Source organism: Hemicordylus capensis, chromosome 4 (genome assembly GCF_027244095.1).
Source record: "Hemicordylus capensis ecotype Gifberg chromosome 4, rHemCap1.1.pri, whole genome shotgun sequence".
Taxonomy (NCBI): domain Eukaryota; kingdom Metazoa; phylum Chordata; class Lepidosauria; order Squamata; family Cordylidae; genus Hemicordylus; species Hemicordylus capensis.
This window is the reverse complement of record NC_069660.1, coordinates 244848165-244874591: the sequence shown is the minus strand read 5'-3', so window position 1 is coordinate 244874591 and position 26427 is coordinate 244848165. Positions and strand designations below refer to the sequence as shown.

General features: G+C 45.5%; 1 protein-coding gene across 7 annotated transcripts in view; it reads right to left on the bottom strand.

Annotated features, from left to right (window-relative positions):
• GREB1L (GREB1 like retinoic acid receptor coactivator) overlaps positions 1-25796 on the bottom strand; it is a 270059-nt gene extending 244263 nt beyond the window's left edge. For 3 of the 7 annotated variants that reach the window (XM_053243284.1, XM_053243292.1, XM_053243289.1), the window contains exon 1: positions 5189-5646. The gene's annotated coding sequence lies outside the window, so the exon portion shown is untranslated. Of the gene's footprint in view, positions 1-4913; positions 5030-5188; positions 5647-25780 lie in introns of those variants that run through there. The other 4 variants (XM_053243286.1, XM_053243293.1, XM_053243295.1 and 1 more) reach the window with 4 other exon arrangements.
• Between the last annotated feature and the right edge of the window lie 631 nt (positions 25797-26427).

Genomic DNA, 26427 nt, shown 5'->3' with positions numbered 1-26427 from the left:
TCCAGCCAAGTCTGACATCAGCGCCTCTCCTGAGGTTCTGTTGGCAAAGGAAGCTATTCTCTTAGACGAGAGTCTGTAGATAAACCCTTACTCCCCATCTGGTGAGTATACTTGATGGGGGCATGAGGAGCAGAGCTAGAACCTGAGGGCTTGCCAGGTTCAGGGGCCATAGGACCTGCTTGGGTTTTCTCTCCCATCTCCTGCTTGTGGGTATTATTGTGGGGCTCTTGGAGGTACAGGTCTCTAGGATGCCCCTCCAGTCTATGCTTGAGCAATTTAGCCTGCCAGATGTCTGGGGCAAGGGCTTTGGGGTCCTCTCAGTCAATTTTTGGGACCCCTCATCTGAGGAGGAATTGGAGGTAGTCCTGACACTCTGTCAGATTTATCAGAAACACATTAGCGACCCTCATTTCTTGATGAATTCCAGGAGAGGTGACCCCCCAGCCCCTTTTGCAATATTTTTATCCTAAATTAATATTTGGTTTTAGATGCAAGGCTGAATATTTAAACTGGACCTGAAATAAATAAGTAACCATCCCAACCAATGCCAATGGTGAAAAAGATTTTCACCAAGTATAGAACAAAAGCATAGGCATAGTCTTTATTTTGGTCTTACCAGCATAACAGAAAAATAAACAAAAACCAGTTAAAACAATCTACTCCTACAAAGTATTAAGCTATCTCTATAAAATTACCTAAAAACATAGTATAGTGTGTAGAAGAAGCTAAAAGTTAAGACTATGAACATAAAACTATATGTAAAAATTAATCAACACTGGTATCAGAATGACACTGAGTATAAAGGGGACAAGACAGCAAAATTGTGTGCCTAATAGAGAATGGTGTTAAATCTCATTCCATATTGTATTCTATGCTATGTATGGCATCAGCACATCCAATAAGTGGACGCAACATACAGGCGCTAAAGTATTTAGTTCTTATTAAACTCTAAAAGAATTTCGCTAGCTATGAGGCAGAACTTGGCCACATTATAGGATCTAAAGTCATTCTGATCTGTCCAGAGGAAATTAAGATTTAAAAAAATCAGTACAGCCTGGATATGTGCTAATATATGGCGAGATCAGCTTATGTCGAATGTCACAATAGTACTGGCAGTACAAGAGTACATGAGCCGTTGTTTCAATAGCACTGGAGCCACAGGGGCAAATACGCTCTCCGTATGGGATTTTTTAATATCTTCTTTCCATCACAGCTCAGCTGTGCGCAAGGCATTGCAACAGGCCAGTGTCAGGGCTCTGTGGGACTTTGGGACTGTTAAGTGGTTTAAATAATTGGCAGGGGTATAGCTCAAAATTTGATTGCCCAAAAAGACACCAACTGGAATGGAGCCCTGTATTAAGTGTGATATTGGTATTCTATGATATATTAATTGTATTTAACCCACCTTTGGAAGCCTTGTGAGGTCTTTGCACCTTAACAGTGGAGGGAGCATCTCTTAAACATATAAATAAGATACAAAACTGACAGATACTTGACAGATACAAAACTGAGAGGGCTTCTGTACATTTAAGATACACTTTGAAGGGGAAATTCCAACAGGTGTACTTTTCCCCATCACTACAATGCCATGATGATACAAGCAACACCTGTGGGAATTCTTGCTTCTGTATAACACTTACAAGTTATCCCAAGGTCTGGACTTGGAAAGTCTAAAGAGGCAGAGAGGCCCAACAGGCAGAGGTGAGAGGATTAATTTGAAAAACCAACAAAATCTGTTACACAGGGAAGACAAAAAGACGAAGCCTGGGCTGGACATAGGTCACATTGGGCAGGCTCTAGCTATGGGGCACGAGACAGTATAGCAGGCAACAGCCTGATTGCCTCCTTTCATGTGTGACAGGATATCTGCCCAGTGAGGCTGTAATTTGGCTGTAATTTGGACACCTGTCCCATGCACACTTCACCATCACCCCCTGCACCTGACATAAGAAATTAAACCTTTATCTCCCTATGAGGAAAACTATGACCTGCTTAATTTCTTGATTATTTGGCAGGCTGCTGCTAAAGGCCCAGCAGCAGAGTTAACCAAGATGTGACAATCATACTTGTCCAGAGCTCAAAGCATCTCAGTTTCATGTGCAGGGCAGCTGTACCTTTAAAAGCTGCATGATAGGCAGGAATGAAACATGGGCAGATTTTTGAACTGTGCTCGAATTATTAATTACAAGCCGACCCCAGCACAGAGCATCTGCGCATTTTTGGGGGCCAGCTACCTCTCTCCCCACTGCCCCAGTCTCCGGCTGGGCTGCCGCCGGCCTCCGCATTCAGGCCGGGCCCGCCGCCGCCGGCCTCTGCGGCTGGGCCGGCCTCCCCAGCCGGGCCGGGGCCCCCGCCACCGCCGGCCTCCCCAGCCGGGCCGGGGCCCCCGCCACCGCCGGCCTCCCCAGCCGGGCCGGGACCCCCGCCACCACCCTGTCCTCCATGGTCCGGCAAGGCCTGCCGACTCTGTCCTCCACCACAGACGCGCCTCAGCCAATCAGGTGCGCCCCTCCGCTCCGCTGCCCAGTCAATCAGCTGGGTTGCCGGGACACATCCCCACAGAGACTGAGGCACGTCTACAGGGATTAAATATATAGATACTAAGCAGCAGCACCATAGTAGCTCAATTCTTTACATTTCAAATCATCCCAAAATGCATGTGATCTTTGTGCCAGCAATGTTGACTCTGGCAGGATAATTTATAATACTGCACTGGCACCTATAACACCCCAGTCCTGAACATGTTTACTCAACAGTAAATCCTCTTGTGTTTGATGAGGCTTACTCCCAAGTAGGTGTGCACAGGATTACTGCCTAAAGGCTCTCAATTATCTTTATACTATTTCTAGGCATAAGTTATTTTCCCATGCTTTCAAAAAATCTCAATATCTAATATTTTACCCCCACAGTGGTTTATTTTACTCAAAAGAATTTCATGGACACTTTATCTTGAATAGGGAACAATTAATATTCTTATAAATACTGCTATCCTATCATGATAATTTCAGGTTAGCCTGGCAGACAATGCAGAGCTCTCTTCTCTTATTTCTGTGAAGAGCAAATGAGAAAAGCAAAACACAGGCCACTTCTTCCAAGTATCTGAATTATGCAGATTCTGCCTCACTGACTTCACAGAGTGGGACATATACCAGCTTATGTAACCCCTAGTTTAAACTATAAAGAACTTTCAGATGGGGAGGGGGGACCCTGAAGGAACTGTTTACCTGCCCTTCAACCCACTAAGATTGTGTTATTGTCCATTAAGTTACCTCTTCTCAGGTCAAGTACAGGACCTAATTGTCAGTGACACAGCATAGCTGCTCATCTGATAAACATAAGATTTTTCTTAAATAGAGTCAATTCTGAACGTACAAGTTAAAATATAGTTTTACTATTACAATCTCCCTACTTAACAAAATATAGATTTAAATGCAAACAAGCCCCATGCAGGTACATTTGCAACTGGGACATACATCAGACAATGACCCCAAAACATCTTTAGTTCAAAGTCTGCTCAAATGAATTAAATGAGACTTAATTCTAAGTAAACATGTGCAAGACTGAGGTATTAGGTGAATAAACCCATCATTCATTGCATTTGCAACCTGAAACTAATTTATTAGAAAATAAATCCTACTGAACACCATAAAACATATTTCAGAGTAATCATATTAGCATAGCTAATTAGCATGGCATCATTAGACTCCTTTCATAAAAGACATGTAGACCCACTGAAATAAATACTATTTCTAAGCAAATATGCAGAAGATCAGTCAGCAGTACTATGGACTTAAGCACAACTACTAAGGAGTAAATCACATTTGATTTAGTGGGGCTTACTTGTGAGTAAATGTGCTTAGGATTGTGCAATCAATAGGCTTGAATTCAATAGAACTTATGGAGGTGTGCACATGTGTTCAGGGCAGGGGCTTTATTGTAGAAATATTCCAGAACAATTCTTTGAGTCCATTAGTGTACTACTTCTGGGCAACTCCTTGGTAGACTACAGACTTGGTTTGGAAAACACCTTCACTCTAGCAACAAATTGACACCATTTTTTCCTGGTGCATTTTAGTTCACAACAGTGATATATCCATAATCTGGGGGGGGGGGGGCATGTTGAATACAGTATGCATTTCTTCATTTGCTGCATGAAATCACCACATCATTGCGGTCATATTACATTTTGTCCAGTCCTCAAAGAGAAGTATTTTCTACTTGGGAAAGAGCAACACAATGCATTATTTGGTACTGTCACCCCTGAGAAAAAAACATAAAAGCACTTGGGCAGCAAAAATATTCCAAGAAAAATACCCCCTGCTTATCCTTTATTTATAGCTTATGGGGGGCGCGCCCCGCTTCCATCTGAGTCGCCTCAGAAGGAAGCGCTTGTCACCTCTGTAAATGATCCCAAAACTTTCCCGCAGCACTGCAATCTTTCAGCAGCGAGCAGGTCCAAAGTCAGGCACATCCAGGGAAACACAAGAAGTCGATAGATGCATGCCTTCCAAGTTCCCACCCACTTTCTCCCCGAACGCAACAGATTTAATTCATTCGCCCACGACCGATCGATCTGCACCACTCAGGCCCACTGACAACTCTAACGGCCAGCGCCCCCCACTCCGAGTCCGCGAAGCCTCCTATTGGCAGATGGCTGGCCGAGCAAGTTCTGGGGGGAAGCGAAGGTTTCAGGCAGGCAAAGCACTTCCAGTCTCCGTCTCTTAGTGAATCTGACACCCACATGCAGCCTTCTACAGGGGAAACCTAGGCTCGGCCAGGCCACGATCACCCGCCTGGGTGCCTCCCCCCAGTTCTGCAATCTACTAGGTCAAAGTGGTCTGCGCTTCTGAGAAGCGGCAACATCGCCCTCGCTCAAGAAAATGCATTTGCCACCACCAGGAGAGTGACGTTACCTAGGCTAGGAATGTAAAATCAATTCCTGCAAAGCCTTTCCAAGTCCCCTGCTGGAGCTGCCTGCAGCGTGATCCGGCCTGCCTTCCTGGGATGACTGATAAACACCGAGAGCAAACAGCGAAACCCACCTCCCTCCCTGCCTTTCCTCTGCTTTCCTTCCACCACTACCGTTGCCTCCCTGACGCCAGCTCTTTTTCTTTGCGACATCCGAACCGAGTAACGGAAACGTGGAAGGCCCCCTCGCAGCCAGAATCGGGGCTGCTTGCTTTCTTACCGTGCCAAGACCAGGGAAGGAGTTCCAGGCGCTGCGATCGGACACCCCCTTTCCCGCTGGCCCCCCCGCGCACAGCTGCCCCGGGAAACTCTCCAAAGGCTATCGCGGCTGCTTTCTCCTCCTGAAGCTTGGGCTCTGTGGCTGGAGGAGGAGCGGAGAGGAGGAGACAGGGGGCGGGTATCGCGGGGGCCGCGCCTCTTGCTCCGACCCCTGGACTACGAGAGCGCCTGCCTGAGCTATGCTGTACGCTCCTCGGGCCGGAGTTTCCTACAGGAGGAGGCTGGTTAGAGTCGCACTCCGCTGGAAATGAGGCGGAATAGTAACACTTCTCTCACTTTTACCTCCCTAGGCTAACGTTGCGTATTAGTCTGCGTGAAGTGGCTCTTCATAGACATCCCAGAGAGAGAACGAGGCGGTGCGCTTCGCTCGAATTACGGGGGCGGAGGGTCCCAGTCAGCAGCCCCGTTAGTTGCTCCTTTAGAAGGCTTGAAGGCAGTGCCGGCGCGTCCATTAAGGCGAACTAGGCAGTTGCCTAGGGCGCCAAAATGGAGGGGGCGCCACGCTGGCCAGCCTGCTGCCCCCCCCCCCCAGCGGTCAGCCTGCAGGCCCCTGCCTAGCGGGGGAGAGCGAGGGGCCAAGAAGGCAGGACAAGGCAGCAGCCCTTTGTCTGGCGGCAGGGCGAGGCGGGGGACACAACCCGGGGCTGCCGCCGCCCTCCTCCCAGGGCTCCCCCCGCCGCGCGTGGCTGGGGCCAGGCAGGCAGCAGCAGCAGGCCCTGACCAGCCCCCGAGGCAGCAGCAGCAGCAGCAGCAAGCAGGCGGCGCCACCTCCTCCGGGGGCGGGGTGGGACTCAGCTCGCTCTCTCTGGCCGCGCCGCGCCTGCTGGACGGAGCAGTCCAGGCCTTGCGAGGACCGCCTTCGCCTCCCGCTCCAGAGGGAGCCCCCCGCGCAGAGGCTCCCACCGAAGGCCAGCCAGCGGTGGCACCTGCCGGGCAGCGGCCTGCTGCTGCTGCTGCTGCTGGGCACCCCGCAACCCTGGCCAGCCAGCCAGCCGCGCCTCTGGCGTGGCGGGGCTCCCCAGCCCGCCCCCGCGCCCTGCTTTGCCCAGCCTGCCAGTTGCGGCTGCAGGAGGAGGAGGAGGAGGGCGACCACCCTCACCCCGGAGCCCCGACCGGCCACTGGGCACCCCGGAGCCGCCGTCAGCAGTGGGCCGGCTCTGCTGAGTGACTCTCAGCATGGGAAGCCCGCCGCGGCTGAGTCGAGGGCCTCGGTGGTGGCGCCCGCCCAGCAGCAGCCTGGCAGTTGCCTGCTGAGGAGCCTGCGGGGCTCATGGCGCCGCCGCCGGCACAAGCGGCAGGAGGGCGGAAAGCAGCGCCTGCTTGGTCGGCCGCGGAGGAGAGGCCTGCAAGGAGGAGGCTGAGGCCGCTGCTGCCGCCGCCTGCAAGAAGGCTGCCCCCCCCCCCGCCCCGCACACTCAGCGGGCTGCCACTGCTCCCTCTCTGGTGGGGGGGGGGTAGGGTTAGGGTTGTGGGTGGCACAGAGACATCAGGCAAGAGGGCTGCAGAAACCAGCAGCCACAGCCCCGGGAGAGCCTGGCAGTGCCTGGTGGCCGGCAGTAGCCAAAGGGCCACCAGCTCCATGGCAAGACACCACCACGTCCCCCCATCCCCCCTGGACCCAGCCAGCTGGCTCACTGCGGGGAGAGACTGCCCAGAAGGCCCCCCCCATCCCTACTGCCTCTCATCCCATTGGTTCCCCTGGCTGCCTAGCTCCTGCAAGTCTGCTCCATGGGCCCCACATTAGGGAGGTGCATGGAACTGGCCTGGGGTAACTTTAAGGGCAGGGGAGGGTGCACTTCTCTCCCCTACCCGCGCTTGATTTCCTAAAAGTCCGTTGGGCTGGCATCGTGCCGCCCTGTTGCCCACTTTACCAGATGGAACTGGAGGTACTCAACATATCTGTGCGCGTTGGGTGCGTGTGCAACGCACACAGGCGTGTCGAGTACTTCCAGTTACATCCGGTAAAGGGGGCAACGCTGCTGCCCTGATGAGCGCTGGCGGGGGGGGGGGGATTTCAAATTCTGTGCTTTTCATTCTTCCTATAATACATCTGTGTTTGAAATATGATTGGCTGGGGGGGGGGGCCAGAAGGTGATCTCGCCTAGGGTGCAAAAAACCCTAGCACCGGCCCTGCTTGTGGGAAGAATGATTTGGATATAATTGAGAGGTGTGGGGGGGGGGTGGCTTCTGAATTTCAAGCCCCCCCCCACTACATGTCCTACCCCATAATTTGAGCATTGAAAGCACCGTTTTACATCCACGTTTACGGGAATGTCGGGATGCGCACGTGTACATACGAGAGTGTCGTGCCACTTCTAGAGGGACAAGCGTGTTAATCGGTAGCAGCAGACAATCAAGACGACTATGACACCCTAAAGACTAACACATTTCGCATAACCTTTCGTGGACTGCCATCCCCTTCATCATGCATGAAGTGCTAAAAACAGAAGTGCACAAAACCTTCTACTCTGGAATCATCTCATGTATCCCCAGACTCCGTACGGACAACTCTAACTTGGATTAGTCATTTCAGCCACAGGAATGCATTAAGTGATCTTGCATTTGCACCTTTTAAAGAACGTGGAGTTGTCTTTTTTGCGACATGCCCAAGGAAATCCAGACATTAGGCGAAGTGCTCGCTATGCACTAGGTAGAGTTGCGTGTGAGAGACGGAAAGAGTTCCTCGCGAGATCACAGATAAACTCAGGCTGTGGCAGCTGGGGTCAAGGAGCGAGGATGTGCCGCGGGAGAAAATAAAAGTTGTTGAAGTCAGAAGATTAGGAGGATGGGAGGGTGCCTGTTGGAGGCGAAGAAGTGAGATGGGGGTGGTGGCGGGTGCCGGAGCTGGCGTTTTGCATTTGGTCAGTTGGACCACCCACCTGAGACCTGCTCCTCCCTCCCTTCCTGCTTGTCCTTAAAATGGGAGTGCCTCAGCCTTCAGGGTTGAGATATCAGGAGCTTATACACAAGTGATCCGTTGCCTTGTCTCTCTCTGTCCTTGGGGCAAGAGGCTGTCAATTACATCTGTGGCCTTTCTTATGACTTCACTGGTAGCAACAGGGAAATGGTCTAAGACGACTAAATTAAAACATACATGCGGCTACCTGATGCAGAGCCACTGGCTTGCCCATTGAAGTACATTTGTCAGAATTAGTTTATAACAGGGTCTGGTGAGTTTCAGAAAAATCTCGATTAAAACAAGAATGATTGTGGTGCTCACATTTTATGAGGGAAAGCTGGAGTCATATCTCTGTGCATTATATAATCCTAGTTGTCTCCATGCTTCTGTTTCTCTGAAAGCAAAATTGGCAGTATCTTACACACAGTGCAAGAAAGCAGGACTGATACCATCACTCTGAGGCTGAATTATACACAACATTAAACAAATGATTTTTTTTGGTCACACACAGGTTCATCACAAAAATAAATTGTGAGTCATCTTATCAGTAACTTGCTAAAAGGCCCCAAGTCAAGCTCCAACCCAAACACAGGAGGGAGTACGTTCCAGTGTGATTCCTTATGAGTAAACATGCATAAACCCACATTTAATCTGCTTGCTTTCTTATGTGACAAGAAACAACCTGAGAAAGTGGACACAGAAAGTTGGTTGAGCTTTGCCCCACTTTGAGTGGGGTATACTAAATTGTCCCTCACAGCCTTTGCCTCTTAGGGCCAGTTCACACATGCAGGTGCATTATGTGATTACTCACTACTGATTATGTGAACTGACTTAAAATTCAGCACATTTTAGATGGTGAAAAGTTATAATTGTTGGAAGTGAAGGACTTTGCGCTGTCTCTTGTCTCAAAGACAGTGGAGGACAGACTAGTGAGTCAGCGGGCTAGAGGGTCGAGATTGCTCATCCTTTCTCTACTTCTCTGACACTATCCCTTTGGAATGTAGATTGCTACTCTTAGGGACTAACTTCCTTCCTTCCTGCATTGCACTTCCTCTTCCCTGCCTTCTACCTTGCAACATGCAAGCTCCTCTTCCCTGCACCATGTGTGCAGAATCCATCTGCATCCAGCTAGCTAGCTAGATTAGAGATCCTAACTCCTCACTTTCCTGTCTAGAATGGAGTTCTCTAATAAATACCATATATATTGATTTGAAACTATGAACTGGCTCCAAGTTACTTTACTCTCAGCATACACACATGCCTAACTAAATTCCACTGTGTTGTGCCTCTGTGCACTCTGCTATAATGAAAAAGAAATTCTCCTACCAGAGAGAATTCCCAACAGATTATGGGAGCCCAGTATTTTGAGCTGCGTGTACTGCAACTAAAGAGTTAAGTCTGTTCCAGGAGATCCAGTGAGATCTAACCTGGACACTTTGAATTGCTAATCTACAGCAGCTGCCCTTTTATGGAGCTCAGTGAGGATGGCTACTTACCTAGAGGGAAAGCTCGGGTTTTCCATTCCAAGTAATTGTCTGGGTTCATGACAGTCAGCCTAACTGAGGATTGCATTGCAAGCGGAAGGACTACAGAAAGTCACTGAAGAAGACCCCACTCACCACCACCCCCGCAGACAGAACCACAGCTGCTGAGAAAACTGCTAAAGAGGTGTGGCTACTCAAAGATGCAAAAGCTCAAGCTTTGATTACGGCTTCTGTGAGTAAAAATTATCTTTCTACTATATGTGATCTTGAGATCTCAAAGGAAATGCTAAGCAAGCTAGATTCCTTGCATATGAAAAAGGGGTGGGCATACACCTTTAACTTGAGAAAGAAAATGCAGAATCTCCAGTCCCAGATGGGGACTGTTTTGCCACGCATGTTGGACTACTGTGGGACTTTGTTGCTTCATTTAAAGCTGCAAAGGAGGAATTTACAGAGAATCAGAAGCTGGAAGCTCTGTTCCTAAGCATGCCTCCCAGCTATAGCAATATAATTGGCCAATTGGAAACCCACACCGCTCTAACCTTTGAGAGAGCTGTGGAAACTATCTCTCCTGAGGCAAGCAGAAGAAAAGTTTTGAATTCTCGATATGAAGGTGAATTGGCAAATAACTTTGTTCTTAAGGCAACAACTGGCCATTCCAGAGGAAACCCAAGGTGGGGAGGGAATGCTGCAAGAGGAAACCGCATGGACCCCCTACATTTGCATACAAAGAGGTCTGGCTCCATTGCCAAGGGAACTCAGGCCAGAGAGAGAGTTGACCACCAGCAGGGAGCCTGCTCCTGGAATGAGGCCAACTGAGACCAATGCCTTTAGATGTTTTCTGTGTAACCAATTTGGCCACAAGGTGGCGAACTGTCCCAAAAATCAGACAAAGAAGGCTGAATTTACAGAAACAGATTCACATAAGAATTTCAGTGTTTCCCTGATGCAAGGCGATGAAAAATTTATTCTGGACACAGGTTTGATGGTCCATATTTCAAATCATTTGGATCTCTATACTGAACTGTTTGATATTCCTGAAGAGATTGTTCATTTGGGCAATAATACTGCAATTAAAGCAAAGAAGAAAGGCGAAGGAATTTTGTATTGCAAGTTATTAGATGGATCAGTTAAACCATTTTTTGTGAAGGATGTTTTGTATATCCCTGACTTCTCAAACTCCTTGCTTTCAATATCCAAGCTAGAGAAACAAGGCTGTGAATTGTATATTAGAAATAGACAAAGTGTTGTTACCCAGAATGGAGAGGTTTGCCTTGTAGGCTCTGAATGCAAAGGCCTGTACAGCATGCAGGAGCAACCTGTATCAAAGACAGACAGAGAAAGACCAGCCCGGTCCAAACCTGAAGCATACCAGCCCAATGAAGTGAACCTTGCTCAGTCATGCTTGCATGAAAACTGCTTGCAACTGTGGCATAGACACCTGGGACACAGGAGCTATGAGTCAATCCAGAACATGAAGGAAAGGGGATTAGCTGATGGCATTGATTTTGTACCATGTGACATTGTGACTAGCTGTGTTTGTTGTCTTGAGTCCAAAGCAGTTAACAAGCCATTTCCTAAGCAGAATGAAAGGAAGACCAGAAGTCCCCTGGAGCTGATCCACAGCGATATATTTGAACCACTACCAGCGACCATAGGTAATCATAAATATTTCTTAACAATCACTGACGATTATACACAATATTTAGTTGTCTTTCTACTAAAGGAGAAATCACAGATGCTCAAGAAACTCCAGGACTATGTGGCCATGGCAAGCAACAAATTTGAGCGGAAGCCAAAGATCCTGCGCACAGACAATGGAGGAGAGTATATGTCCAGCACCACACAGCAGTTCCTGAGAGAACATGGAATTGTGCATCAAACCACGGTAGCTTCCAACCCATCGCAGAATGAAGTGTCAAAGAACAGAAGCCTCCTGGACATGGTAAGATGCATGCTTGCTGATGCACACCTCCCACAGAAACTCTGGGGAGAAGGCATCATGACTGCTACATATATACAAAACAGAATGCACACAAAGCCTATAGGAACAACACCATATGAACTTTGGCATGGTCATAAGCCGTCCATGACGCATTTGCGTGTCTTTGGAAGCACGGCTTACTCATACATCCCAAAGGAAAAAAGGACTAAGTTTGGGGCTAGGGCCACAAAAGAGATTTTTGTAGGCTACTCAGTGCAATCCAAATGCTACACAATTCTGAATCCTGACACTAACAAGATAACCATAAGCAGATCGGTGTATTTTGATTAGAATGAAAGAGCTACGTCTTCAGAGGGGGCTTACACCAAAGCAAGCAACCAGACCAAACACCCCGATGATTGGATTATGCTTCCTGATCTCAGAGGAATTGAGGAGGAGGAGACAGCCAATCCAGATCCAACCACGCTCGACACAGAGACCCCCAGCGATCCACCAGACACACCTGAGATAGTGGGAGAGACCACAGAAGGTGAGGTGAGGTGATCAATGCACTCAAGCAGAGGTGTTCCAGCCCCGGGACTGTCATACCTTGCAAGAACGGCAGAACAACCAGAACCCTCATCATGGGAGGAAATATCCTAGCTACCACAACCAGAAGTGGGAACAAGGTGCAATTGAAGAGCTTGAGGCTCTACAGAAAAACAAAACCTCGACTCTTACTAAGTTACAAAGTTATAGGCTGCAAATGGGTTTTCAAACGCAAACATGATGCTGATGGTGAGATTCAGTGCTACAAAGCCAGATTAGTAGCGAAAGGATATTCACAGAAATATGGAGAAGATTATGATGAAACATTTGCAGCAGCGGTCAAACACACTACAGCAAGGACTCTGTTAAGTATTGCTGCTAGCAAAGGAATGCATGTTGAACACCTAGACATGAAAACTGCATTCTTGAATGGCGAACTAGAAGAGGACATTTACATGCAACAACCACCAGGTTTCTTAAAGAAAGGCAAAGAGGACCTTGTATGCAAACTGCAAAAGAGCATTTATGGTTTAAAACAGGCTGCCAGAGCATGGAACACAAAACTAAATGATATGCTGCTTCAAGCAAACTTCAAAAGAAGTGAAGCTGATCCCTGCCTGTACATGAAATTCAGAGATGGCAATTGGACTTACATTTTGGAGTATGTTGGTTGGTTATTTATTTATTTATTTATTTGATTTGATTTCTATACCGCCCTTCCAAAAATGGCTCAAGGCGGTTTACACAGAGAAATAATAAATAAGATGGATCCCTGTCCCCAAAGGGCTCACAATCTAAAAAGAAATGTAAGATAGACCCCAGCAACAGTCACTGGAGGTACTGTGCTGGGGGTGGATAAGGTCAGTTACTCTCCCCCTGCTAAATAAAGAGAATCACCAGGTTAAAAGATGCCTCTTTGCCAAGTTAGCAGGGATTTGATTCTTGCCTATGAGAATCCAGATGACAGCAAGGAAATAATGCATCATCTGAACAGAGATGTGGAAGTCAAGCGACTTGGCAACATTGCACACTACTTGGGCATTCAAGTACAAAGAGAGAAAGATGGAAGTTTCCTCATCAACCAAGAACAGAAAATTAAAGACTTGATAAACGTGCTCAGACTGGAAGATGTGAATCCTACACCAACTCCAATGGAAGTGAACTACATAAAGCAAGAAGATCAAACTGAGCCACTATCTGACAACCATAGATATCGTGAAGCATTGGGTAAGCTTCTATACATTAGTACACTCACTAGGCCAAATATTAGTACAGCAGTTGGCTTACTTTGCAGAAAGACTGCATCACCAACAGTCAAGGACTGGAATGCAATTAAGAGACTTGTTAAGTACATAAAGGGTACTGCACACTTTAAGCTCAAGCTGCCAGCTAACAGTGAACCCAAACTAGAAGCATACGTAGATGCAGACTGGGGTGGAGACCTAACAGAAAGGAAATCCACCAGCGGTCACATAATTTTCTATGGAAATGGATCCATAAGCTGGTCAAGCACCAAGCAAGACATAACAGCATCATCAACCACTGAAGCAGAATATGTATCAGCTGTACTGGGCTGTCATGAGATACAATGGCTGTGTCAACTACTGAAAGATCTAGGTATAGATGTACCACAGCCAGTACCAGTGTATGAAGACAACCAAAGCGGCATTCAACTCTCCAAATAAGAAGATGAAAAGAGGCGTACCAAACATATTGATGTGAAGTACCATGTAGTGAGAAGTCTGTAAAAATGATGGACTAATCAAGCTGATCTACTGCCCAGCAAATGAAATGCTTGCAGATATACTCACTAAGCCACTATCAAGACCCTGCTTTGAAAAGCTGAGAGAGAAAATGAATCTTGTGAACTGAATCACAAGACATCGAGAGGGGGTGTTGGAAGTGAAGGACTTTGCGCTGTCTCTTGTCTCAAGGACAGTGGAGGACAGACTAGTGAGTCAGAGGGCTAGAGGGTCAAGACATTGCTCATCCCTTCTCTACTGCTCTGACACTATCCCTTTGGAATGTAGATTGCTACTCTTAGGGACTAACTTCCTTCCTTCCTGCTTTGCACTTCCTCTTCCCTTCTCTTTCTGTTCCTTCTACCTTGCAGCATGGAAGCTCCTCTTCCCTGCACCATGTGTGCAGAGATGCAGAATCCATCTGCATCCAGCTAGCTAGCTAGATTAGAGATCCTAACTCCTCACTTTCCTGTCTAGAATGGAGTTCTCTAATAAATACCATATATATTGATTTGAAACTATGAACTGGCATAGCATGCACGCATGCCTAACTAAATTCCGCTGTGTTGTGCCTCTGTGCACTCTGCTATAATGAAAAAGAAATTCTCCTACCAGAGGGAATTCCCAACAATAATTATGGTTGTATCCATGATGACCAATCTGCAATGGCATCTTCACACATACTAATCAACTTTTCCTTGTTCAGACTGTTTTAAAAAATAAGGACATTGTACACAAATACAGTGCCCAGAGCACCCAGCCCTGTAATCACATAAATGCTCACTATCATACTTATGGCATTTGCCTCTTCAGATGAATGTCGTAACTGGGAAGAGTATGGGCAAGAGAGTGAGTGACATGCCAGTAACCTGCCTGGGGGCAGGACTTCCGGATGCACTGTGGACACTGTACTCGTGTATAGCATCCTATTTTTAAAAACTGTCTGAACAAAGCTCTTGTTACACTCATGAAATACTGAATGTTAATGTGTGGACCACTCTGTCCCTGCCATGTTCATAGTTAAGTTTTGATGTGTGATACTGCTCTTCTAAATGGTATGGTATGGTTGTCTATTCAGCATTTTAAGTAAGGGGGGAAAGGGGGGAAACCAGTATCTTCAGTGTATACTCATTTTCAAAAGCTTGGTTCATCAAAGTAAATACTGACAACGTGTTTTCTTTCTTCCCTTGGTGAAAATATCAGATATATCCCACACCATACCCATACCAAGGAGAATAGGATTGTTGATTTTCACTAAAGACCCATCTTGGACACTGTACTGAAGGAAAGTTATTACATTCACATTTAAGGTTTATTGAAATTCTCAAACTTCTGTAGCATTACAGTCTTCATTTCAATAGTTTGCCCTGCTAGTAAAATTTGAGGAACAGGCAAAAGAAAAGACAAAGAGGAGGGAACTATTCCTATCACTATTTCACTGATGCAAGATTGAGACACAGAGGTTAGCAGACTTGCTGAAGGTCACGTCTGTAGCAAGACTAACAAAAGAACACACAGATCCCCTACATCTTGTTCTAGTGCCTTATGATCATGTCTGCCTTTTATCTCACTATGTCTGGAATTATTGAAGAAGGAAATTCTGAAAATAATACAACATAAAAAATGCTGAAGTGTGCATCAAGTTCTTTGGTTTTATAATTCAAGACCATTTCCACAGAGAAAAGTAGACTCTGGAGATAAGGCTCAAGGAGATGAAAGTTGAAAGGAGGCTTCTACAACTAGTGTTGACATACTTTCTTTATCTCTCCTCCCACTGACTCACTCTCCCAACAGACTTCAGTTGAGCAACTGGCATGCAACAACTTCTGTAGACAGTTCAGCTCCCTGCATGCCTCTCCTAAGTAGCATAAATTAGAAAAATAAGCTGCTAATTTAAAACAGCTCCACACATCCTGCAGAAAATACAATTGCTAAGTGTATACTAGACATTTTTTATAAAATGTGGAAGACAAGCAGGGGTGCAGCTATAATTGAACAAGGTGGGGCAAATGTCCCTAGGCCCCTGAGAGAGGGGGGCTACAAGGTGAGTATTAACTCTCTCTTTGCTTTTCCCCTCCCTGACTCCCTTGATGGCACACTGTTGGCTCCTGATTGAAGGATGCATCTTGGATTCAAGTGAGATGAGTCCTTTTCAGGAGTGGAAGGGGTGTCAGACAGTGTCCCTCCCTCCTCTTGCTAGTGCTCATTTCGACACAGTATTCCATCAGCCTATGTGATAGGCTTAAAAGCAAGGGAACTGTCACTGAGCATCAGCCAGCCAGTCATGAGGAGAAAACGGGAGGGATGCTGACTGACACTCCTCTTCCTGCTTTCTTCCTGAAGCTGAGACAGAACTGAAAAAGTATTCAACTAAAGGAACTTAGGGACTCTTTTTTTAATTCCTGCCCTTAATTAAAAGAACAGGATAAAACCATTTATATATATTTATTTCTCCTAGGTATTCCCGTCGCTACTCCCATGTGTGGCAGCTCTCACGAGAGTTCACAAGCAGCTGCCTGACTAATGATGAGGACAAAATGGCCGCCAAGATGAGGAGGCAGCAGGCTGGCCCAGTCGCCAGGATAAGGAGGCGCCAGTCCAGCCGCCAGGAGCAGGCAGTGGGCAGGAGGTGGGGGTGGGCTGGCTTGATGCTCTGCACCTGGCCCAGCTAGTCTATATATTTCATTTTCTAAGGCATACCCGTGGCTGATAGTACCCGTGTGTGGTAGCTCTCACAAGAGTTCACAAGCAGAAGCACCTGACTGGGCAGTGGGGATTCCATATGCAGATAGGGAGAAGGAGCCTGTGGTGGTTAAGGTCAGTTGGAATGCATTTGTTACTGGTCGGAAGATGTTCTTGATTGTAGAGGAGATGGATAGATAGATAGATAGCAAGCAGGCAGGCAGGCATCTGTGAAGAGAGGGGTTGTGAGGGAGGAAAGGGCCCTTCAGGAGAAGGAGGCTGCCATTGTGTGAATTAGATGAGGAAACAAGAAGAACAAGGAGGGAGGAGGGATGAGGGGGAGGGAGGGGCTGTGGGTAGAAAGGCGCCTGTGGGTAGAGAAGCGCCTGTGGGTAGGGTCTTTGAGGGAGGGCCTGGGAGGGAGGGATGGGAGAGAGGGAAAAAACATGAAGGGACGGGGAAGAAAGAGTGGGGAAGGGTGAGTGGAGGAGAGAGAAAGAGAGAAAAAGAAGGGAAGGGAAGAGAGATAGAAAGAAAGGCGAGGGATGGTCCTGAGCCTGTTAGCAGCCTGAGAGGAATGAGCGGCCATCACGCACCGACAGCAAGGAAGGGTCCAGTCAACCACTGCTGCTGTTTGGGGCAACTGAGGTCATTGTCAGAGGAAGGTAGACAGGCAAGGGACGGTCCAGGGCCTGTCAGCAGCCTGAGGGGAATGAGTGGTCATGGCGGCAGTGGCAGTGAAGAAGGGCCCGGTCAATCACTGCTGCTGCTCCTGTGGGGAGGATCAGGAGTGGGGCTTGAGTGAGGAGGTCTCTGGGGATAGGGGGCTGCAGCTTGGCCAAGAGGTGCCAGCAACTCTGTAGCCACGACCAAGAGAGGTGAGGAGGATGGAAGCAATGGGATGGAGGAGAAGGAGGAGTGCAGCTCAGGTGAGGGTGGGGAGATCTCTGAGGTGAGGGGACTGTGGCAGGGGGTGAGGGGAGCAATCAAGTACGCGCAGATGCTCTGCACAAGTTAAGCTAATAATACTGATTTTCTCTGCTTCCCCAGTTCCCTCAAAAAATTCCTTAGCAATTGGGTTCAGTTTACTCCTAAATCCAGGAGTGAAATCTGGGATTCAATTTCCCATGGGAAACGTGTGTGTGTGTGTGTGTGTGTGTGTGTAAGAGAGAGAGAGAATGGGTGAATAAGAAAGAAATGTTGTTGACATTATATTAAAATGAGGTAATTGTAGTAGAAATATATGTTCAAAATGTTTCTGAGTCAGGCCTGGGAATGCATACATGCAATAATGTCTTTGAATATGTCTGTGTGCATGGCTCACAGACACTTGTCTCGGTCTGATATTATCTGCATATGTGTGAGAGCAAGAGTGTATCAAGAATGCTTTATTTTCCACCATGTCCTTACAGTTCTTCTGCATCAAAGACATGTGGGGGGGGGGAGAAGAATGAGGGGGTACAGGGACTCATTTTCACATAGGCCCATTCCAACCTTGCTACACACCTAAAGATAATTCACAGTAGTCTCATACACGTGTTTACACACATTTTCAACCACCCATATTAATGCATCTGGGAACCCTGAACCAATCACTTTACATAGCAACATTGGTGGGTAACCAACAGGGTAACATTGGTGTACTGTACATACAGAAATTGTGAACATGATGTATAGAACTGGTTTTTTTGGTCAACAGATTAGTAATTATAAAAACACTGGGAAATGGAAATATTCATAAAAGAATTTTTTTCTGAGACAAGTTGTGTATTTTGAATAAAGCAACAGTGATGTTGCTTTAACTGGCCCTATCCAGCCCCAGCACACTACTTCCAGTGACTGTTGCTGGTATCTATCTTATGTTTCTTTTTAGGTTGTGAGCCCTTTGGGGACAGGGATCCTTCTTATTTATTATTTTTCTATAATAGCCGCTTTGGAAACTTTTGTTCAAAGCGGTATATAATTTTTTGTTGTTGTTGTTACGCATTACAGTAATTATTGTGAATGGATGCATATTTTTCTGTGTCCCTTCCCCTATAGCTTGGCTATATGGAGCAATAAGTCTAATTCTATTCATATTCACTCATAAGTAAATCCTACTGAGCTTACTGGATCTTTGCCCCAAGTAACTGTACAAAGAATTGCAGCCATCCTTTTTTCTTAAAAGCCCCAGCAGGTTCATTCATTCATCAAAAGACATATGTTTGACAGTGAATATCCTATTGAGTAAGTTGATAGCTAATATTTTTGGAACCAGAGAGACCAGAAGCAGGGAATATCTTTTCAGAGGTCAGTCCCACTGTTTTCAGCAGTATTTACTCACAAGTAAACATACATGTGGGGAGATAATCCCTAAGGATGTCTAACACAGACATTTTGAATTTCAGAAGAGGAAACTTCTCCAAAATGAGGAGTATGGTGAAAAGAAAGCTGAGGGGGGAAATCAGGAGAGTCACTTCACTCCAGAGTGCATGGAGTTTACTCAAAACCACAATACTAGAAGCCCAGTTAGATTGTATACCCAAAAGGAGGAAAGGTACCACTAAGTCCAGGAGGATGCCAGCATGGCTAACAGGTAAAGCTTGGGAAGTTATAAAGGGGAAAAGACTGCCTTCAGAAATGGGAAGGCCTGCCCAAATGAAGAGAACAGAAAGGAACACAAACTCTGGCAAAAGAAATGCAAGGTGACAATAAGGGAGGCAAAAAGAGAGTTTGAGGAACATTTAGCCAAAAGTATCAAGGGGAATAACAAAAACTTCTTTAAGTACATCAGAAGCAGGAAACCTGCCAGGGAGGCAGTTGGACCATTAGACAATGAGGGAGTGAAAGGGATTATTAAGGAGGATATGGAGGTTGCAGAGAAACTGAATGAGTTCTTTGCATCTGTCTTCACGGCAGAGGATACTGAGCATATACCTGCTCCTGAACCAGGCTTTTTAGGGATGGAGGCTAGAGAGCTGAGTCAGATAGAAGTGATAAGGGATGATGTTCTAAACTGTCTGGAAAAACTGAAAGCTAACAAATCACCAGGGCCAGATGGCATCCATCCAAGAGTCCTCAAAGAACTCAAATGTGAAATTGCTGACCTCCTTGCTAAAATATTTAACTTATCCCTGAAATCGGGCTCTGTACCAGAGGACTGGAGAGTAGCAAATGTAACACCGATTTTCAAGAAGGGATCCAGGGGCGATCCAGGAAATTACAGGCCAGTTAGCCTAATGTCCGTTCCAGGCAAACTGATGGAAAGCATCCTCAAGGATAAAATTGTAAAGCACCTCTTAATGCTCAGCTTTTCAGCTCCTTATTTTTTATTGCATGTGCAGCCCCCCTTCACAACTTTGATGCTCAGTCTGCATGGGTCTGTAAACCTGTATTTAGTCATAAAAACAAATTGTTTTCTAAACTGTTAAAAACTATTAAACTTTAAGAATAACTGAAATAATGGCACACCTGAAAGCTGGCATCCTAGACACTAGCCCAGGTTGCTTGCCCCTAAGTTCATTTGTGAGACTGGGCACACATGTACATCTTGCAATGTTATTTCAAAGACATCAAATATAGCTTGCACCAAGCATGTTTACTCAGAAGTTCTACTGAAAAGAATGTTACTTACTCCCTATCAAATGTTTTTAAAATTACAGCCTAAGTGTAACATGATCTTGGATTGTTTTTAATGAAGCATTGCAGCAAGATAGCCTTCTTCAAACTTTAATATTTAAGTCATCACTCTAGTCTTCTTACACATAATGCATAAACAGCAGGAAAATTATACCCTCTCTTAAATGGCCTATGTAATCACTGACCAGGCAGCTTTCCCTTTGTCATCTCCTGGCACTTCAGGACTTGAAGATCCCACCCGGGGACACGTCTGCTACTGTAAATCCTGCTCCTCTGTGGTAAATTTTTTGTATTTGTTATGTGACCAGAAATTTGGGTATATGTAATCATTCTTTGAGATCATCCCCCTTTGCATACATAATAGACATTTACCATCCCACTCCTAGGGCAGGGTTCCTGACCCTCCATTTTAAAGTGAGTGTATGTTTAAATTTTGTGGAGTCATATGACTCCTTCCATAAGACTGTCACAAAACCCCTGATCAATAAGACAGGTTGCTGAGAATCTCTGCCTTGGGCAGTTCTTATGAGCTTCCATTTTGAGTCATTCTGAGCCTCCATTTTGTAAAAACAAAAACTGAGCCCATGGCTCCTTTAAATCAATAGGAGAATCCATAGCACTGCCATGCATCCAGAAGTTCCACTCTGACAGAACATTTCTGAAGCTTTATGTAATCAAAAAAGTTGGTTCATTCATCCCCACTTACCAACACACAGAAGTCTTGTCATCCCATTTGCCAGTACACAGAGGTCTCGGAACAATTGACCTATTTGCTCCCCAAAGGTATATATATGAAGTGCTAATGCCACTGTGTGTAAGCAAGCACATTGGTGACCTTTTGTAAGGATACATGGAAGGCTGTATATCACTTTTGAGGGATCCTAAGAATCTTCCATCCTTTTCACCAATTGAAACCCCATTATTGCACCTACAGAGAACTCTGGATAAGCTGTTCAGTTAAGGCCTCAAATTCAGCTCCACAACTTTCCAGGGAAACTTGAGCTTCATGACCAAATGGAAGAAGTACTATGTGTGAACAAGTGGAAATGGACTGTATGTTAGCATCTCAAGTACATTAATCATAGTGTCAAGAGCAAGCAGAGATGGTGAATACTGATAGTTTATGGAATCCAAAAATAAGGTGGTAGCTATTGTCTACATGGTTTCTTGGGAGTAGGTCCCATTGAACTCACTGAGACTTATTTCTGAATTGCACAGCAGCCTGTGGTTTGTAATTTTGCCCTATCGCCTGACAGTTGTAGATGACTGCATGGAAACCTGTATGATCTGTATGACTTCTTCTGAACATCCAAAAGTGGGGGCCAGTCTGAGTTTGAACCAAACTGGGCCCAGTTCGGATTGAAATGGTTTGGCCCAGTTTGACTGGTTTGGGATGCCTGTAAAGGAGAATCTGGTAAGGAAGCTGGTAAGGATTCCCCTTTATAAGCATCAGGGATCCCTAGAAACAAAATTTGGGTTGAAAAGGGCGGGCAGGGGGGAGGTCACTTTACCCGTGGTGGCTCCATGGCACCAGCTGTTGGCTGGCTCCAGCTCCTCTAGGCTCTGCCAGCATGGGCCTGGTTCAGCAGCTGGTTTGGGGGCCCACCATGGAGCTGCCGTGGGTAGGGTGACTTCCTGTCCACCCCCTGCCATTTTCAACCCAAATTTTGTCTATAGGGATCCCAAATGCTTGTAAAGGGGAATCCTTACCAGACTTCCTTTCACGAGCATTCTGAACTGGTTCAATCCGGTTTGTGTGCATTAACCGAACTACCCACCAGCTCTGATGAACCAGCTTGCGGATCAGCGGTTTGGTTTGAATTTGGTTTTAATTTGAATTGAACTGCCACAGGCAGTCCTGTGCACACCCCTAATATCTGTAGCCTTGTGAAGGTGAATCAGTTGTGCATCTCTTGCTTTTGCACATGCAGAAACTTTCTTGAAAAATAAGAAGACAACAGAGGTAATGACCAGTTTTAATCCTATCCTCCTGTCAATAAAGTACTTTATTATAATTGTATGCCTTCAAACATGTAAGGGGCTGCTACGTTCAGCTAGGCAATGTGGCTCCTCATGAGAATCCAGGGTATATTATAAGTGTATTAAAATAATATTATAACATAGGTCAGGAGGAAGATTTTAAGTATCAGAACCTCCCATTTAAGAAGTTTCCAACAAGCAAGTTAAACTCTGACTAGAAATCATGTTTGGATACAGCTTACAGATCAAAATGCTTGCATGTTGTACAAGGCTTGTTTTAAAAGTCACATGAAACTGCTAATATGAAAAGCTTAATATACTGTACACTACAGAGACTACTACAAAACATGAGTAGTTTACAGCAAATTACAGTACTAATCAAATACAAAAAATATTTTCAGAAATCAAGTATTTTAACAAACTATTGCATAACTTTTATCTGGATTGGAACAGGCATTCTAACTGCAGCCCTATTACCTCTGGGTCAGCATCTAGAAAACTCAGAGCTTGTTTATGAGGACACCACTGGATAACATGAATCAATGCACTTGGATGGAAATAATGTAGCAGTTGTAGGATGAGTGAATCTGACTGCTCAAAATAAACCTTTATAGGACACTTTCACACTGAAGAATAAAATGTTATTAAAATGAGTAGATGTGAAAATTTAGTCACATCTGAATGGTATGTTTTATTGTTTTAAATTTTATACTGCTTTTACTGTTGTAAGCCACTCCAAGCAGTATTGTACTGGACCATGGGGTAAAACATGGGCATAGCGCCCATTGGACAAACAGGGACAAATGTCCCTGGACCCAGAGTGTCAGGGGCCCCCGAAGGGACCCCTAGGCAGACCACCCCTGCCCTGCTCCATTGCCGCCTCTGCCCTGCAGCCACCTCTATCCCATTGCCGTTATTTCTGTTTGTCTCCGGGCAGTCTGGGGGAGGGTGAGCCGGGAAGCAGTGGTAGCTGTAGCTGGCTGGCTGGCCTCTCCAGAGGCCTCTCCAGCCAAACTGGCAGCAGCGGTGGGTGCTGTAGCTAGCTGGCTGGCCAACCTCTCCGGCAGCCTCTCTGGCTGAACTGTGTGCCTGCGCAGTTTGGATATGGACATTGCGTGCCCATGACGTCACGGGCATATGATGTCCATATCTGAACTTCACAGGTGCACAGTTCAGCCAGAGAGGCTGCCGGAGAGGCTGACCAGCCAGCTAGCTACAGCACCCACCGCCGCCAATTTTGCCGGAGAGGCCTGCTGCCAGAGAAGCTATGTCTGCTGGCCAGCTACAATACCCACCACAACTCAGCTCCCCCCCCCACGCTGAAGACAAACAGAAATAGCAGCGGCGGGGCAGGGATGGCAGGGCGGTGGTGGGGAGATATTGGTTGCCCCGCCCCTTTCATCTGATGTCAGATGCTGGGGGAGTGGGTTAGGGGAGGCCTCCTAAGAAGATTTTGTCCCCTGGCTCCCAGGGATCTTGCTACGCCCCTGGGTATGTTTTTTAAATAAATAAATGAAAGTAAGAACAATTAGTGATCATCAGGATATGATCCTGATAATATCCAGATAATATCTGCTTCACTCTTTGTGAAAAAGGCATGCAGAAGCCTTGCTTACAGATAATGTTAAGGCTCTGATTTTGATTTTGTTAGTGTGGAAGTTTCCCATTCCCACATGCAGCTGTACCAGCAGCCAGGAAAATCTGTTCATAGTCAGTTACCCAAATGGTAGTTATAGAATTTGTGACTCTGGGCCAGTCACTTCTCTCTCAGCCTAACCTACTTCACAGGGTTGTTGTGAAAAATAAACTCAAGTATGTAGTACACAGCTCTGGGCTCCTTGGAGGAAGAGCGGGATATAAATGTAATAATAATAATATAATATAATAAATAATAATAAATAATAAATAAATGTCAGCAAATAAGTGTCAGCAAAAACATTCAGATCTTTATAAAAAAAGGCAATGAGCATGTGGAGTACACGGTTAAAAATCAATGGCGAGACACTTGGACAGGTTAACATTAGAAGATACATTTTCCAAGGGGACTCACTATCTCCTCTGTTGTTTGTAATCGCTATGACTTTCACAAATACTAAACAAAACAGGCCTCGGATACCAAACATCTAAAACATCAAGTCAAATCAACCATCTGCTGTACATGGACGATCTGAAGTTGTATGGAAAGTCCCAGTCAGAAATCGAATCACTGCTAAACACTGTCCGTATATTCAGTAGTGATATAGCCAAATTCAATGGTGGGAAAGTCCAAATTCAACGGTGGGAACACCATACAAGCTATAAACACCTGGGGTATACCTGTTATCAGATACACTGCAGGAATAATAGACTGGACCCAGGCAGAGCTAGAGACGCTGGATCGTAAGACCAGGAAAATAATGACCATCAATCATGCTCTGCACCCCCGCAGTGATGTTGATAGGCTATACCTCCCTCGCAGCTCAGGTGGAAGAGGAATGCTGCAAGTCCATCAAACAGTAGAGGAGGAGAAAAGAGGCCTTGAAGAATATATCAAGGACAGTAAAGAAGATGCACTTCAAATGGTCAATAACGAGAAACTATTTCAACACCAATGAAACAAAGCAGGCCTACAAGAAAGAACAAGTCAAGAACCATCAGAAAAATGGAGAAATAAGCCACTGCATGGTCAATATTTGCACAATATAACTGGAAAATCAGACATCACCAAGACCTGGCAATGGCTTAAGAATGGCAACTTGAAGAAAGAAACAGAGGGTTTAATACTGGCTGCACAAGAACAGGCACTAAAAACAAATGCAATAAGAGCAAAAGTAGAAAAGTCAACAACAAACAGCAAGTGCCACCTTTGTAAAGAAGCAGATGAAACAATGGACCACCTAATCAGCTGTTGTAAAAAGATTGCACAGACTGATTACAAACAAAGGCATGACAAGGTAGCAGGGATGATACACTGGAACATCTGCAAAAAATACAAGCTACCTGTCGCCAAAAATTGGTGGGACCATAAAATTGAAAAAGTGGTAGAAAATGAAGATGCAAAAATATTATAGGACTTCTGACTACAAACAGACAAACATCTGCCACACAATACACCAGATATAACTGTAGCCGAGAAGAAAGAAAAACAAGTCAAAATAATCGACATAGCAATAGCAGGGGATAGCAGAATAGAAGAAAAAGAAATAGAAAAAAATCACAAAATACAAAGATCTACAAATTGAAATTGAAAGACTGTGGCAGAAAAAGACCAAAATAATCCCAGTGGTCATTGGCGCCCTGGGTGCAGTTCCAAAAGACCTTGAAGAACACTTCAACACCATCGGGGCCACAGAAATCACCATCAGCCAATTACAAAAAGCAACTTTACTAGGAACAGCCTATATTCTGTGACGATATCTATAACAACAGCAACAACGTTGACAATAAAATTCTGGCATCCCAGGTCCTTGGGAACAACTCGATGTCTGGATAAAACAAACCAGTCAATAACACCTGTCTGACTGTGTAAATAAATAATAATAATAATAATACAGTGATTTATTCAATAGAAACATGGGTTCCAAATATCTTTAAAAATATACTTTACCATACTATATTTAGAAATTTATAATGTAAACTTTGTGACGCTATATGTGTCTTATGAACAGGTACCTACCAAGTCACTTTGAAGCTGGAAACTGCATGAGAGAATCCATTAACTTTGTGGAGGCAGCTGGTAAACATAAGACAGACAGATCATTGTTAATAAACAATGAAGAGTTTGCCCATAGTTATACACTGTTTGCATTTGACTTGTCTCCTGACCAGGAGTGTGCTGCTAACCAATACTGTGATTAAAATAGGAAAGTTGATAGCTGAGGTATGCTGTGTTAGGGCAGATCATGTAGCCTAAAAAAATTATATTACTGAGATAAATTATAGGAAGAATGGCCTATGTGACATGACACCATCACACAAATTATTTATTGTTATTGTTATTATCTAGTTCCAAAAGAGCTGTCAACTTTATTATCCTTAGAGACACATAACCAGAGTGCCTGAGGGTGAGTGGGAGGTACCAGCAGATTTGGGGTAACTTGCAGATACATCAGTGTTAAAAAAAAAATCTGAAGAAAAGAACCTAAGGGGGCAAAAAAAAAAACCCCAAACTGTACCCATGTTAGTAAGTGAGATGGAATATTTGTGGACTCAAGACAGCAGACAACCAAGTGGGCAGAGCTAATGTAATTCTGTGGCAAGGAGTGAGGATTGGGCTTGAACAAAAAGGGCAGGCTATTTCTCAGCTTGAATATTCTCTCAAGA